This window comes from Hemibagrus wyckioides, linkage group LG08 (genome assembly GCF_019097595.1).
Source record: "Hemibagrus wyckioides isolate EC202008001 linkage group LG08, SWU_Hwy_1.0, whole genome shotgun sequence".
In the NCBI taxonomy this organism is placed as follows: domain Eukaryota; kingdom Metazoa; phylum Chordata; class Actinopteri; order Siluriformes; family Bagridae; genus Hemibagrus; species Hemibagrus wyckioides.
The window spans coordinates 22,380,681-22,394,782 of record NC_080717.1 but is presented as its reverse complement, the minus strand read 5'-3'; the positions used below and the strand labels follow the sequence as shown (position 1 = coordinate 22,394,782).

General features: G+C 43.4%; 1 non-coding gene across 1 annotated transcript; it reads left to right on the top strand.

Annotated features, from left to right (window-relative positions):
• Positions 1-2,395: 2,395 nt before the first annotated feature.
• Positions 2,396-2,586, top strand: LOC131358579 (U2 spliceosomal RNA). Its single transcript, XR_009205528.1, has one exon. It is a non-coding gene; the product is annotated as a U2 spliceosomal RNA (small nuclear RNA).
• The last annotated feature ends 11,516 nt before the right edge of the window (positions 2,587-14,102 follow it).

Sequence of the window (14,102 nt, the reverse complement as noted above, 5' to 3'; positions counted from 1 at the left end):
CAGTCGAATGGTTAAGTGGTAAATGTAACAAGCAAACAAATAAAGTAGTGTCCAAGGTCCCACCTGTTTATTTATAATAGTAATAATCTGATAAAGCAAAACTGAACGGCTTTTTCAAGCCAACATAATGAGATTGCTAAATGAAAATCGGTTTGCAGAAACTCATAAACCAAACCTATAAAATGGTGAGCAGTAAAATATAATTCTCCCTAACTGAACAAAATCTTACTTAAATCTTAAATCTTAAAAATACTTCTGAATGATGAGCACACTAAATTTAGTTTTACCAAATTATCCCATAGGCCCTTTGGGAATATAACAAATTGATGATCTGTTGACGATATTTCTTTAGTGCAGAAGTTTTTCACCTCTTGACCTGAAAATGATGGCTTCTTTTGAGACTTGTAAAAGGCGATAAGTTATGTTCTGTTGTGCTGCACATGCCGTTAGAAAAGGCTCTTTGATTCTGTTCGTTTCACTGTAGTTTCATTCCTGTTTTGGGAATTAATGCTGATCCGACTCTTTATGGATTTCATTTTTCTATTGTAATATTTGTCAGTTACTTACTGTCTAATTATGAGAAATATGAACTGTGATTCTGGTTCAATTTACATTTTGTAAGTGTGAGTAATGTGTGTCTTTGGCAATAAAAGATGTGTATTTAGTTACAAATGCTACAGTTACACAGTATTGCAAAAATAAGTTAATTGTTTAGCATTGTTATTGCTTTATTGGCAATATTAGCTCAAGCATTAGCAGGTACATGATGTGTCGGTCTCTTCATACACACCGTGATATGTTATCAGTATATTGTTTTAAAAGATATATTTGCTGCAGGAAACTATTTAACACATTCATTTGCAGAGAACAGACAGAGAGACAGACTATAGGAACAAATTCATTATCTTCTAGGATCCCAACACAGGTCCAGAACTATACCCAGTTTAGTGTTTTCTCTGCTCCCACTTCACCTGATTCACTTAATCAGCTAGTTAACAACTATCTGAGTAAATTACAGCAATGGAAAACGTTAAAGTGTTCGGGACAGGGGTATTCTAGGACCGTCAGGGGTTGTAAGTATGTGTATTAATTTGTAATAACGATTCAAAACAATCTTATATCGTCAATAATAACACAGTATGGCCATGTGATGACGCTTTATTTTTGCCCCGCTCTTTTGAATCAGACCTCTAGGTGGCGCTGCTGCAGATCTGACTGCTGATTTTGCAGCTGCAGGTGATTGCAATTTTCGGTAAAAGATTACATTTTCCTACATTTCACCTAACCGGACAAGTACTTGGAGTAATTAAAGCTCATTTCTTTAATGTGTTATAATTGTTTTCATGATTTGAAACGCGTTTAAAATTAGTTTGTTTGGAAATTTTATACCGTCACATGAGTTTGGATTGCTGGCTCAAGACTGTCCGTTAGATACCCGTGACAGTGTGTGTAAGATAAACAAGAACAAAAAGGTTTTATTTATTTATTTAAAAACACAAAGTGTCACTTGAATGCATTTTGTTGGGAAATATTGTGTGTCCAGAGTAAATGACATTAAGGTAAGCAGAGCTTTGTATATAATTAGGCCTCTCTGAAGGGCTGAGTGAAAATGGCGGATGAGTGGCGCAGTTATAAAGACGAGCTTCTTTTCAGTTTTAGTCAATTTAGGACTGATGAAAATGTTGTCCATGTCTTAGAATAGTTGAGAGAGTTTATCTGGAAAAAAATATTCCTCCTCAGTACCACGATAAAACGTGTTTTTAGGTAATAACTATAAATCAGTATTTCTGCTTAAAATTGTATTTAGTACATGTTTGGTGATTCTGACCTCTTACTGTATATTTATATTGCATGTATTAAAAAGTTTGCCAGTAATTTATCTTCTTCTAGCAAAGAAATACTTTTTAAAAATGTTGTACAAAGTTGTAGGCAATTTGAGGGTCAAGTTGTAGGTATACATTTTCTCCCCTGCAATACCAAATTTGACCGCTGAGAGGCAGTATTGTTAAACTCATGTAAATTTTCTTAAATCTTTTTAAAATCCCTACATATTATTTGTAATGTGTTGGTTGCTGCAATCGAAGGATTTTAATCCAGTTTAAATGGTTGTCTTGGAAACTTACTTTCTGACTAAATTGTGAGTTTGTAGTGTGGAGGATTGTGTGTGCTCGCATCTGATAGGACTGTGTGTGTGTGCGCGCGCGCGTTCTTTATCGTTTCCCTTTTGGTTCATTGTTAAATGCCGCTTAAATCACTATTTTCTCCGCTAATTTTAGTATGAATATGTTCAGCATGATTTCTACTGGTTTATTATAGAATATTAAGCGAGAATATTAACCGTCCTCGGGTTTACAGTTCTGTAGAATGGCACCGTTTGTTGTTGGCTGTTCTCGGTATCGCTTCTCGGCCTTTTGGCTAAGATCAAGTGTAGTATCTGTTCTTATCAGTTTAATATCTGATACGTCCCCTACCCGGGGACCATATATTAAATTGATTTTTGGAGCAGGGAGATGGAATAGGGGCTTGCTCCGTCCACTCCACGCATCGACCCGGTATTGCAGTACCTCCGGGAACGGTGCACCCCTCTCTCTACTGTTAAAGATAGACTGTTTCTGTTTGTTTAGTTATAATGTAAACCAGGTGTATGTTGGTGCTCTCTCTGTGGTTTATTTGTGGAGCTCTGTATCCGAGCTGTTTGTGATCTCCTTATATTCACAGTTCACCACAGAGAAGAGGTTTATAACGGTGTTTATGTAGGGTCAGTGTGTCTGTAGAAGTTACTCTGCTCTTAAACTAACATGTGCTTTTACACCATTAGATCATGGTTTCTCTCTGTAATGAACATCCGACTCTGACTTTTTGATCTTATAAAAGCACAATAAATGCGTATTATTTACTGTAAAACACGTAGCATTTACTAAATGTCTTGTCTTAATCAAGCGGTGTTTGTCGTGAATTCAAAGGAAGCCTGATGTGTCGATAAAATATTCACTTATAATTGCAAGTTCAAAGCACTTTTCCTGTTCCGTCCTTTTATTTACGTGCTAAAATGAACTGAAGCAGGTTTTCCTGTAGAGAAGTCGTTTTTGTCTTAGATCTAACTCGCCACCTATCCTGCAAACCGAGGGGGGGGTACAAACAAGAAGGGGGTAAGAACAAAAAGTCATAAAAATGAAAAGTATTAACAATTTATGCAATGAGATGCAACTGTGAACTATATATATATGTTGTTATAGTTGACTGAATCAAAAAAAACAAAAACAAATTTTAATTCTAATTAACATTCACAAAATATACTTACAATACATAAAATGAATATGCTTTGTCTTAACACACAAATTTGTGTACACCAGAATCAAGTCACTTTATTTCTTCATTCTGGGGAACAAACACACACAGCCAAGAGTTGCAGAATGTTTGTCACACATCCCTGAGACAGGGAGGCAGACGTCAGACGGGAGTTCAGAGTCATTCCTATGAACGTAGTGGTCTGTGCTGGAATCAGACAGCTCTTTTTCTCGTTCACAGGAAACCCAACTTCTGCACGTGCCTCAAAAGCAGTTTGGAGTCTTGCATGGTCTGCTGTCTTGTGCGTGCACAAAGCAGCCAGTCATCCAGATATGGCAGGACACGCATGCCTTTCATCCAGAGACACCTTATGAAGATGCAGAGAGCAAGGGAAAGGCCGAAAGGTAGAACCTTGAACTGGTAGGCTTGATTTTGGAAACTGAAACGCAGAAACTTCCTTTGATGAACAGCAGTTGGAACGTGAAAATATGCATCTTTCAGGTCGACATTCCCAAACCAATCGTCTGCTGCCACAGACCAAAGAACATCGGCAGGAACAAATTCAGACCCCTCAAATCGAGAATTGGGCGGAACCCACCGTCCTTTTTCGGAACAAATAAACGTGTTGAATAAAACCGGTCTTTCTGAACGAGGGGATGAACTTTTTCTGTGGCTCCCTTCTCTATCAGACAACGAATTTCCAGAGAGAGAGCCATTGAATGAACTGTGTCTCTGACAACCATTGGAACAATTCCTGAAAATCTGGGAGGCCGGCATCGAAACTGTAAAGTATATCCTCTGTTTGAGTTGACAAGACCCAGGGGTCTGCTGTGTTGGTCTTCCAGTACTTTAGCTGTTCTATTGAAAAACGATCGACCACCGGCCTGGATATCTCAGGCTTTATGTATACAGCTTTTAGTGGCCGTGGAGGGACGCTGACTGGGTCCTCCTGGCAACTGTCGTTGAGGTGGCCGAGAAGCCCTTATGTCATTAACACGAGGCCTTTGATGGAGCTGTGACTGAGATGCAGCATGTTAGCGGAAACGGGTGTGTATTGTGGCATAGTGATGACTATTCTGAACTGCTGGCATCTTAAAAGTAGAGTTGCTCTATACCTGGGTCAGTTGGCGAGTGGCTTCAGACAATTTTACCCTCTTTTCCAACAGTTCTGAAACATTAGGTCCAAAAAGATGTCCAGGAACAAATGGAAGCTCTCAAGGTTTTCTTACAGTCCTCAGGTAGTCGTGCTTGGGCAAGTCACACTTGGTGGCAGGCTGCCAAAAGTGTGGCTGTAAGGTTACCCAGCTCACAGGTTACATGGCCCCTGACCAAAACAGCCATTTGCGGTTTCCAGAGTACTGGTGGCAGCAAGAAATAATTGACAGATTGTGTGTTCTGTATGAGCTATGTAGGCGACAGACTCGTTTGCCTTTTTCAGTAATGAATCTGTGCGACCACATTGCGCACTGGGACTTTGCACATTACCTCGTAAAGCCTCGTCAGGGGACACCACCAAGGCTGCAACAGGCTGCTCTATTTCTGGAGCACAACCCATCCCAATGGAATCAGCTTCAGTCATAGTCGCAAGAACTCGAGCAACCTTTAAGGCGCCGCTTAGGCGGACCAAAACCTGTGAGAGCGTTAAAAAATTCAGTCGCAAAATCCTTACATGGTGGTATGGCAAAGGAATTCGCAGCTGAGGGCTGTCTGGGGAAAAAATGCTGGTTTGAGCAGATTGGGCAGGCTGAAGTGAATGAAGCAGGCGTTTCAGTTCCGCCATTTCTGAAGAAAGCATGGAAACCGTTTTAGAAAGCGAATTTTCCTCCACACGCGAATGTTTATCACTTCGTGATGTGGCCTTTTTCTTAGACGGGTGACTAGCACCGGCTGCCGCAGATAAAACTGGTTAACGCCAGTCACCGGATTGCACCGAGAGAGACAGGGTGTTACCAACGAAAAATAATGGAAAACTAAAATGAAAACTCACCAGAAGTACATCTGAAGTGTTCCAAAACCTTTGAAAAGACATAGAAATACGCTGACACAGCTTGTGAGGACGATATTTCGCTGCTCTAGTAAGCTGTACTTAACAGCACGAATATATAATTCAACCAAAAACGACCTATCTCGACCAAGCGAGAAAGCGAAAGAGACGGAGTGCTGAGTTATAATGCTCCAGAGCTCGGCATACGTCACCACGTGACTTTGGTATATTCTCTCGACCTATCTGGCTAGTGCTGTGATAATCCAAAGTATTCATACTGCCTCTGGTGGTCAGTAGGAATGAAACAGAACGAGCTACTTGTTCCAGTTCTTGATTGTCAAGGTCCAGAAGTTGGCATAAGGTAGCAACATGCTTTCTCAGTTTTGTTGATCTAAGGAGCTCTGGATTTTTGGCCTTGCACTCTTCAGAAAATTTCCTCAAATTTCCACTTTTATACCTCTTTTTCCACGTGTCACTATTCGTGTCAGCCTGTGGCTCAGCTGCTTTTCCACTGGTGATAGGGTTTCATATATGTCCTTGTTAACAGGGCCTGTATCTGCTTTAAGATACGTCTCTAAGCTTACACGTGATGCTTCTCCTTCATGCTTCGTATTAAAACCTATTATTTGTGCGAGAAGGCTCTCACTTAACATTTTGTATGCTGTGGTGCTCACATTCTTACTTAACTCTGCCTTGGCCTCATCCACCACTTTCCTTAAGTAGTTCTGAAGAGGAACAATATTCTCTGTGAATGGAACACAGCCTTCGTTGTTCTATTGTACTATGAACATTAGCCGTCACTGGACCAGGAATTATCTAGCAATTCCTTGAATTTTTTTAGCTTTCTTTTCAGCCAAAACATCGGACGTCCTCAAACAATGGCCAATCCAGGTTTCTGTTGCCCCTTTAAGAGAAAATCCAATTTTGACTGCAGTAGAAGGCTTTCCATATTCAATTGTTTGCACTATAGTTTGACACACTCCTGGCTACTTTAATTACCAGTTAAAATCTTTGTGTTTTGACCCGGATGTCAGTTTCTTGGCAGTCAACACAAACCGCCCCAGTTCTTTCATCTATTGGGCAATGTATCTATGCTGAGATTGTTCACAGCCTTTTCTCGCAAATAATGCATCTCCATATGTACATATCATCTCATCGTTTTTCATGTCTCATGATTCTCATGTCTCCAGAGTTCAGTCTTCTTGAACATTGCATAGCAGTGTTGGCATGGTAGGTAGTCCTGAACTAAAGCCTTCTCAGAGGGCTGTTTCCATGTTACTATTTCCCCATGTCCTTCTTCCGAAACCTTCAGATTATGGTGCCAGTCACCCTTATTTCGAAGGAATTCCAACTGCGTCTTCCTTTGTTTGGAGCCTTCCTTTTTTTTTATTGCTGTATGCTGTTCTCCTCTTTGTTAGTTACTGGCTTCTTGTCGTTAATGTACTATTTTAGCCTCATCTGCATGTTTATGATGTGGGTGAGAGGTGTGTGTAACCATCTACTCATAGGGGTGTATGCTTTCTGAATGATCTCCCTCTGCTCAGTGGTAAAGCACTGGCTTGTTTATAGTGAAGTGCTGATGGTACTGATTCTCAAAACCTTTATGACCATAGATACATCTATCCATGTTGTCCCCGAGGAGAATGGAGACTTATGGGAAGCTCTGTGTATACTCAGTAAAAGGTAGTCTTTCACCGACTGGCTCGCTGTAACTGCATTTTTATATTTGTCACCTCAGCTCTGTGCTTGTGAAGTATGCTGCAATCACATACAGGACATCAACTTGGTACAGTTAACATTAATATATCTGTGATTGTAATAATGGGATTTACAAATTTTGCAAAGTTAAACACTGATCATACCCACGTTTTTGCACAAATGTACAGGTATTTTTTTAAACATGTCATAAATATGCATCGACTATAACGGTATTAAATGTAACATGATTACTATTTCATGTATCCGGCATCATTTGAAACAAGCCACTGGAACGATGCATTTTCATATTGTCCAAATGGCAGGACCGGCTTTCCCAGACACTGCTGACGTCTCGGTGTGGAGATTCCCTATTCCACAAGGAGATTTTCGGCATGGGCCAGGGCAGTCGACTGGTTTAGCAACCCTACTGGAGGCATAGGAAAGCCCATCCTTCTTTCCCTGAATAAACTTTAATGCTGACTGTTTTCTTATTAAATGGTGCCCAGAAAATAAAAAAGCAGGGCCAAGACCAAACAGTTGAAGCTGAACTATAAAGTCTAAGATGGGGAAGAAGCCCTCTTTAAAAACAGTGTTTGTTTCCTGAAAAACGCTAAGTAATTCTATATTGGAAATTCATTATGCACAGCATGGTGGTGCCTAAAGAAACCTGGCTTAGCAGACAGTTGAATGGTAAAGTGATAAATATAACAAGCAAACAAATAAAGTAGTGTGCGAGGTCCCACCTGTTTGTTTTTAATAATAAGTCCCATGCACAGTCTGGAGACATCGCTGTGATTACACACATGCTAAAAACCCCACTAAGAGCACATCAATACCAATAGTGCTATGACCATGTCAAAAAGAGCACAACCCAGAGGTCAGGTGAATGTGATTTCTTCAGCTAGGATATTTCCTGTTTTTTTCCCTTTGTTGTTGCTAAAATAATTTATTTTAACCAATCACTTCCTGACGTAATAAGGACGTGCCTTTTACTCGTCACTCGAACATTTGATTTCAGTGCAGGGTTAGACAGTAATGTTCTTATCTGGAAACTGACCAATGTCTATTCAAATATTCAGAGGATGGGCACAAGTTTAATGTGATTGGGTAAAAGAAATTTTCTAAAAACAACAAGGTGATGTTGCTAAACGAAATATATGAAGAAATCGTGTTCACAGAGGTGGCAACTGGGTGTTCTTGTAGTTTAAAGGAGATTTTGTCTGTGGGGGTATTTGGTTTGACAATGTAGTTAATTTCTGATCACTTTGTAAATATTTCCATCCCAGAGGATCTATGAAAATAAAAGATTTATGGTTTATGCATTTTCCTTCAGATTATTATACAGTATAGTGATGGACACTGGATTCAGAGTTTGACCCAAATTGCTTATTTCCCCTGCTTTTTTTTTATGACACATTTTGATATGTTATAAATTTGTTGTTTATATTGTAATTAAAATGGTCTGTTTACATGCTTTTGGAGAATCTCACCTAGCATGAAATCAGGATACATATAAGGTTTCTACATAGTAGCTGCTGTTTAGTTTAGTGGTGTCTGGAATAAATGAGAGGAAAGAGTTGTCACACGATATGCAATTCAAGCACAAAAACTGTAAAATGAATTACAATTTTGTAAACTATAGGCTGATAATCAACTGTTATATTCAAGTGATTGAAAGTGTTTGTACATGGCTTGTATGATGGCTTCTTTTGAGGCTTGTAAAAGGCGATAGGTTATGTTCTGTTGTGCTGCACATGCCGTTAGAAAAGGCTCTTTGATTCTGTTCGTTTCACTGTAGTTTCATTCCTGTTTTGGGAATTAATGCTGATCCGACTCTTTATGGATTTCTTTTTTCTATTGTAATATTTGTCAGTTACTTACTGTCTAATTATGAGAAATATGAACTGTGATTCTGGTTCAATTTACATTTTGTAAGTGTGAGTAATGTGTGTCTTTGGCAATAAAAGATGTGTATTTAGTTACAAATGCTACAGTTGACACAGTATTGCAAAAATAAGTTAATTGTTTAGCATTGTTATTGCTTTATTGGCAATATTAGCTCAAGCATTAGCAGGTACATGATGTGTCGGTCTCTTCATGCACACCGTGATATGTTATCAGTATATTGTTTTAAAAGATATATTTGCTGCAGGAAACTATTTAACACATTCATTTGCAGAGAACAGACAGAGAGACAGACTATAGGAACAAATTCATTATCTTCTAGGATCCCAACACAGGTCCAGAACTATACCCAGTTTAGTGTTTTCTCTGCTCCCACTTCACCTGATTCACTTAATCAGCTAGTTAACAACTATCTGAGTAAATTACAGCAATGGAAAACGTTAAAGTGTTCGGGACAGGGGTATTCTAGGACCGTCAGGGGTTGTAACTATGTGTATTAATTTGTAATAACGATTTAAAACAATCTTATATCGTCAATAATAACACAGTATGGCCATGTGATGACGCTTTATTTGTGCCCCGCTGTTTTGAATCAGACCTCTAGGTGGCGCTGCTGCAGATCTGACTGCTGATTTTGCAGCTGCAGGTGATTGCAATTTTCGGTAAAAGATTACATTTTCCTACATTTCACCTAACCGGACAAGTACTTGGAGTAATCAAAGCTCACTTCTTTAATGTGTTATAATTGTTTTCATGATTTGAAACGCGTTTAAAATTAGTTTGTTTGGAAATTTTATACCGTCACATGAGTTTGGATTGCTGGCTCAAGACTGTCCGTTAGATACCCGTGACAGTGTGTGTAAGATAAACAAGAACAAAAAGGTTTTATTTATTTATTTAAAAACACAAAGTGTCACTTGAATGCATTTTGTTGGGAAATATTGTGTGTCCAGAGTAAATGATATTAAGGTAAGCAGAGCTTTGTATATAATTAGGCCTCTCTGAAGGGCTGAGTGAAAATGGCGGATGAGTGGCGCAGTTATAAAGACGAGCTTCTTTTCAGTTTTAGTCAATTTAGGACTGATGAAAATGTTGTCCATGTCTTAGAATAGTTGAGAGAGTTTATCTGGAAAAAAATATTCCTCCTCAGTACCACGATAAAACGTGTTTTTAGGTAATAACTATAAATCAGTATTTCTGCTTAAAATTGTATTTAGTACGTTTGGTGATTCTGATCTCTTACTGTATATTTATATTGCATGTATTAAAACGTTTGCCAGTAATTTATCTTCTTCTAGCAAAGAAATACTTTTTAAAAATGTTGTACAAAGTTGTAGGCAATTTAAGGGTCAAGTTGTAGGTATACATTTTTTCCCCTGCAATACCAAATTTGACCGCTGAGAGGCAGTATTGTTAAACTCATGTAAATTTGAACATCTTTTTAAAATCCCTACATATTATTTGTAATGTGTTGGTTGCTGCAATCGAAGGATTTTAATCCAGTTTAAATGTTTGTCTTGGAAACTTACTTTCTGACTAAATTGTGAGTTTGTAGTGTGGAGGATTGTGTGTGCTCGCATCTGATAGGACTGTGTGTGTGCGCGCGCGTTCTTTATCGTTTCCCTTTTGTTTCATTGTTAAATGCCGCTTAAATCACTATTTTCTCCGCTAATTTTAGTATGAATATGTTCAGCATGATTTCTACTGGTTTATTATAGAATATTAAGCGAGAACGATATTTTCCGTCCTCGGGTTTACAGTTCTGTAGAATGGCACCGTTTGTTGTTGGCTGTTCTCGGTATCGCTTCTCGGCCTTTTGGCTAAGATCAAGTGTAGCCATGGAGAGAGGAGCTGAACGTCAGCCGGCTCGAGTGGTGCGGCTTCGTCATTCTGTTCGGGTGGTGCTCTGCAGAGATGCTGCGGAGGACGTGAAGAAGCGATTTTGCTGGGATTGGATTTTGCTCCGGCTGCTCAGGGACTTTAGCGGAATGGCTCCCTCCAAGGTTCTTTGCCTGCAGGATTTTTGCTCTTCGGGGTTCCTGGACATCACTTTCGCTGCCTTCACTGACTGCTCTACCTTTTTCGACCGGTGCTCGCGGCTCAGGGAAGAGGAGGTGCTTCGTGGTCTTCGGCTGGTCCCGTTGTTCGCCATGGATGAGGTCCCCATCACTGTGCACGTTTATAACCCCTTTGTGGCGGATGAGCTTTTTTTGGCCGCAGAGCTTTTTTTGGCACGGTAATGCTCTTCTGTCTCAGCAGGGGAGAAGCTGCGGGGGCGCTTCGGCGTCTGGAACGGGAAGCGCAGGTTTCTCGTCAGGTTGAAGACGGACCCGGCTGCTCCGGGTGGTCTGGTCCACCCTCCGGGGAATTTTTCCATCGGTCCCAACCGGGGCTTCCTCCACTACCCTGGCCAGCCGTTGTACTGCTGGAAGTGTGGGGCCCTTGGCCACGCAAAGGAGGTCTGCCCTGGACGGAGGTGCCGCATCTGTGGTTCGGAGGACCACCTCGCGGCCGAGTGTGGTGCGCCAAAGGCCTGCAGTCTGTGTGGTAGCGAGGAGCACCTGTATCGCCAGTGCCCATCGAGAAAGGGGACTTATGCTAGTCTTTTTGCTGAGGAATTTTTTTCCTTAAGTGCCCGGGAAAAGGGGGAGGAAGCGGTGTTCACCGAAGGGGCAGCAGAGCCTGCGGCATCAAGCGGGCCAGTGAGCGAGGAGGTAGCAGGGCCATCTGGCAAGGAGGTTCTTCGGACCTGACCCCGGGAGAGTCGCTGACAGCCGGCCAGGTAACGCCAGCCGTGGGAGCGCCGTCGGGGGAAGAACAGGCTTCGTGGCCCGGTCTGGGGCTGGAGGCTGGGCTGTTTGGAAGTTAGGCGGAGGCGACAGAAGGGGTAGCGGAGGCCTCGACCCTGGTGCGACCGGATTGGGCCTCAATGGAGTTCTCGGACGGCATGGAGGATGTGGGATCAGATCCAGAGCAGGATATGGGGGAGGGCGGCAGACTCTCCGGGTCTGGAGCTACCACAGAGGCGGAGGGGGCGACGGAGGAGAGAAGAACAAAGAGGTCACGTCTGGAGAGAGGACGGGAGTTAGACCTCCTGACCGCAGGGGACATTATAGGTACAAGGGAGATTGAGGTGGAGGGAGCGCGGGCTGTACATACATTGGGGGAGGATTGTTTACAGCGGGATGGAGGGACAAGGGAGGAGGAGGGGTGGACACAAGTTGTGGCAAGACGGGTCAGAACAGGGGCTGGCAGGGGTGGAGGGGGATAGTAATACCATTGAATAAGATGGGTAGTGGAAAATGGAATGAGCAACAGTTGGGGTGTGAGGAGGACTGTGGATTTTGGGGAGGTGGGGAGGGAGGGAGGGAGGGAGGGGAGTGAAGGTTTGGCTGGTGAGGGTGGGTGGAGGGAGGTTTTTTTGGGGAAGGCTTGGTTTTGGGGAAAGTGCCTTGAGATTGTGTTGACTGGTTCGGATTCTTCTAAAATTTTTGTTGATGATTAGAATAGCATCACTTAATGTGCGGGGCATCAAGCAGCCTCTCAAAAGGACAGCCGTGTTTTTGAGTTTGCGTTCAGTTTCTTTTGATCTGTTATTTTTGCAGGAAGTCCATTTAAGCTCGGAGTGGGAGGTGGTTGAGTTCACGAAAGGGTGGGATCTCGGTCCAGCCGTTTGGGGTGTGGGTGAGGGGAGGGGAGATGGAGTGGGGGTGCTGTTCAAATCTTTTGAGTGGGAGGTGGAAAATGTAGTTTCGGTAGTGCCAGGGAGGATTGTCTGTGTAGATGGGAAGTGGAGGGGGATTAAGTACAGGGCTATAGGGGTGTACGCACCGTGTAGGGGAGGGCAACGGCGGGGGTTCTTCCGCCTGCTGGAGCCTCTTTTCTGCACAAATAGAGTATTGCTGGTTGGGGGGGATTTTAATGTGGATGTAGAGTCGGAGGGTGGAGGGGGTGGAGCTGGCCCATACGATGTCAGGAGCAGGCCTGGTTGACGTTTACAGGGTGGTCGATCCGCATTCCCCGGGCTGGACTTGGAGGAACTCGCGGGGTGATACATCTAGGCTCGACCTCCTGTTTGTGCCGGAGAGGGTGAAGGTGCACGCGTGCTTTCTGAGGCCCTTTTGGGCCTCCGACCACTGCATGGTGCTCGGCAGCATCGAAGTTGAGGGTTGTCAAAGGGGACGAGGTTGTTGGAGATTGAACTGTTCTATCTTGCAGGACCCTGCCTTTGTTGAGATTTTTCGCCATCTATACACAGGTTGGCGAGGGTTGCGGGTGCTGTACGACACACAGCGTGAGTGGTGGGAGGACCTGAAAAGGAGAGTTGCCACCCTGGTCCGCTGGTGGGGCCAGGAGATGGCAAGAAGGAGGGTGGAAAGAGCCAGGCAGTGGTCAAGAGTCCTTGCTTCGGCTTGGAAAGATGGAGATTGTGGGCGGCTCAGGGATGCCAGTGAAGCCCTACGAGCTCACTTTGAGGCGGAGGCCCGCAACTACTTTGTTCAGGCGGGTAGGCAGGCACTTGAGTTGGATGAGCGCCCTACACGCTTCCTTTTTAATAGTGTCAGAAGCCGGCAGCGAGGGTCTTATATAGAGGCTTTGAGTGATGGTACCCGGGTACTGACTGTGCCCGAGGACATGTTGGGCTGCGCTAGTGCCTTCTACTGTGACCTCTTCCAACGAAGGGGATCGAGCGGTGAACTGGCAGCCGTGTTTCTGGACTCTGTGGCAGATAGACTGCCTGGGGAAAGCGTAGTGGAGTTGGAAGAGCAGGTGTCTCTAGAGGAGGTGGAGAGTGCTATGTTCTCTCTGACAACAGGCGTGGCTCCTGGAGGGGACGGTCTCCCTGTGGAGTGGTACCGGACCTTTTGGCCCCTCGTGGGCCCAGATCTGGTGGCCGTTTACAGGGAGGCGTTTGGGGCTGGGCTCCTTCCACAGTCAGCGAGAGTCGGGCATATCGCCCTCCTACACAAGAAGGGTGACAGGGCGGACTTGGCAAACTGGCGGCCGATCACGTTGCTGACGGCAGATTATAAGATCGTTGCCAAGTTACTGGCCCTACGCCTCAGAAGGGTGATGGCCACGGTGGTGCACCCTGACCAGACTTGTGGGGTGCCCGGACGGACGTGTGGTTTGAACCTGGCGCTGGTCAGAGATGCTTTGGCATGGGCGACGCAACGCCAGGTACCGTTGGCTTTGCTGAATTTGGACCAGGAGAAGGCCTTCGATC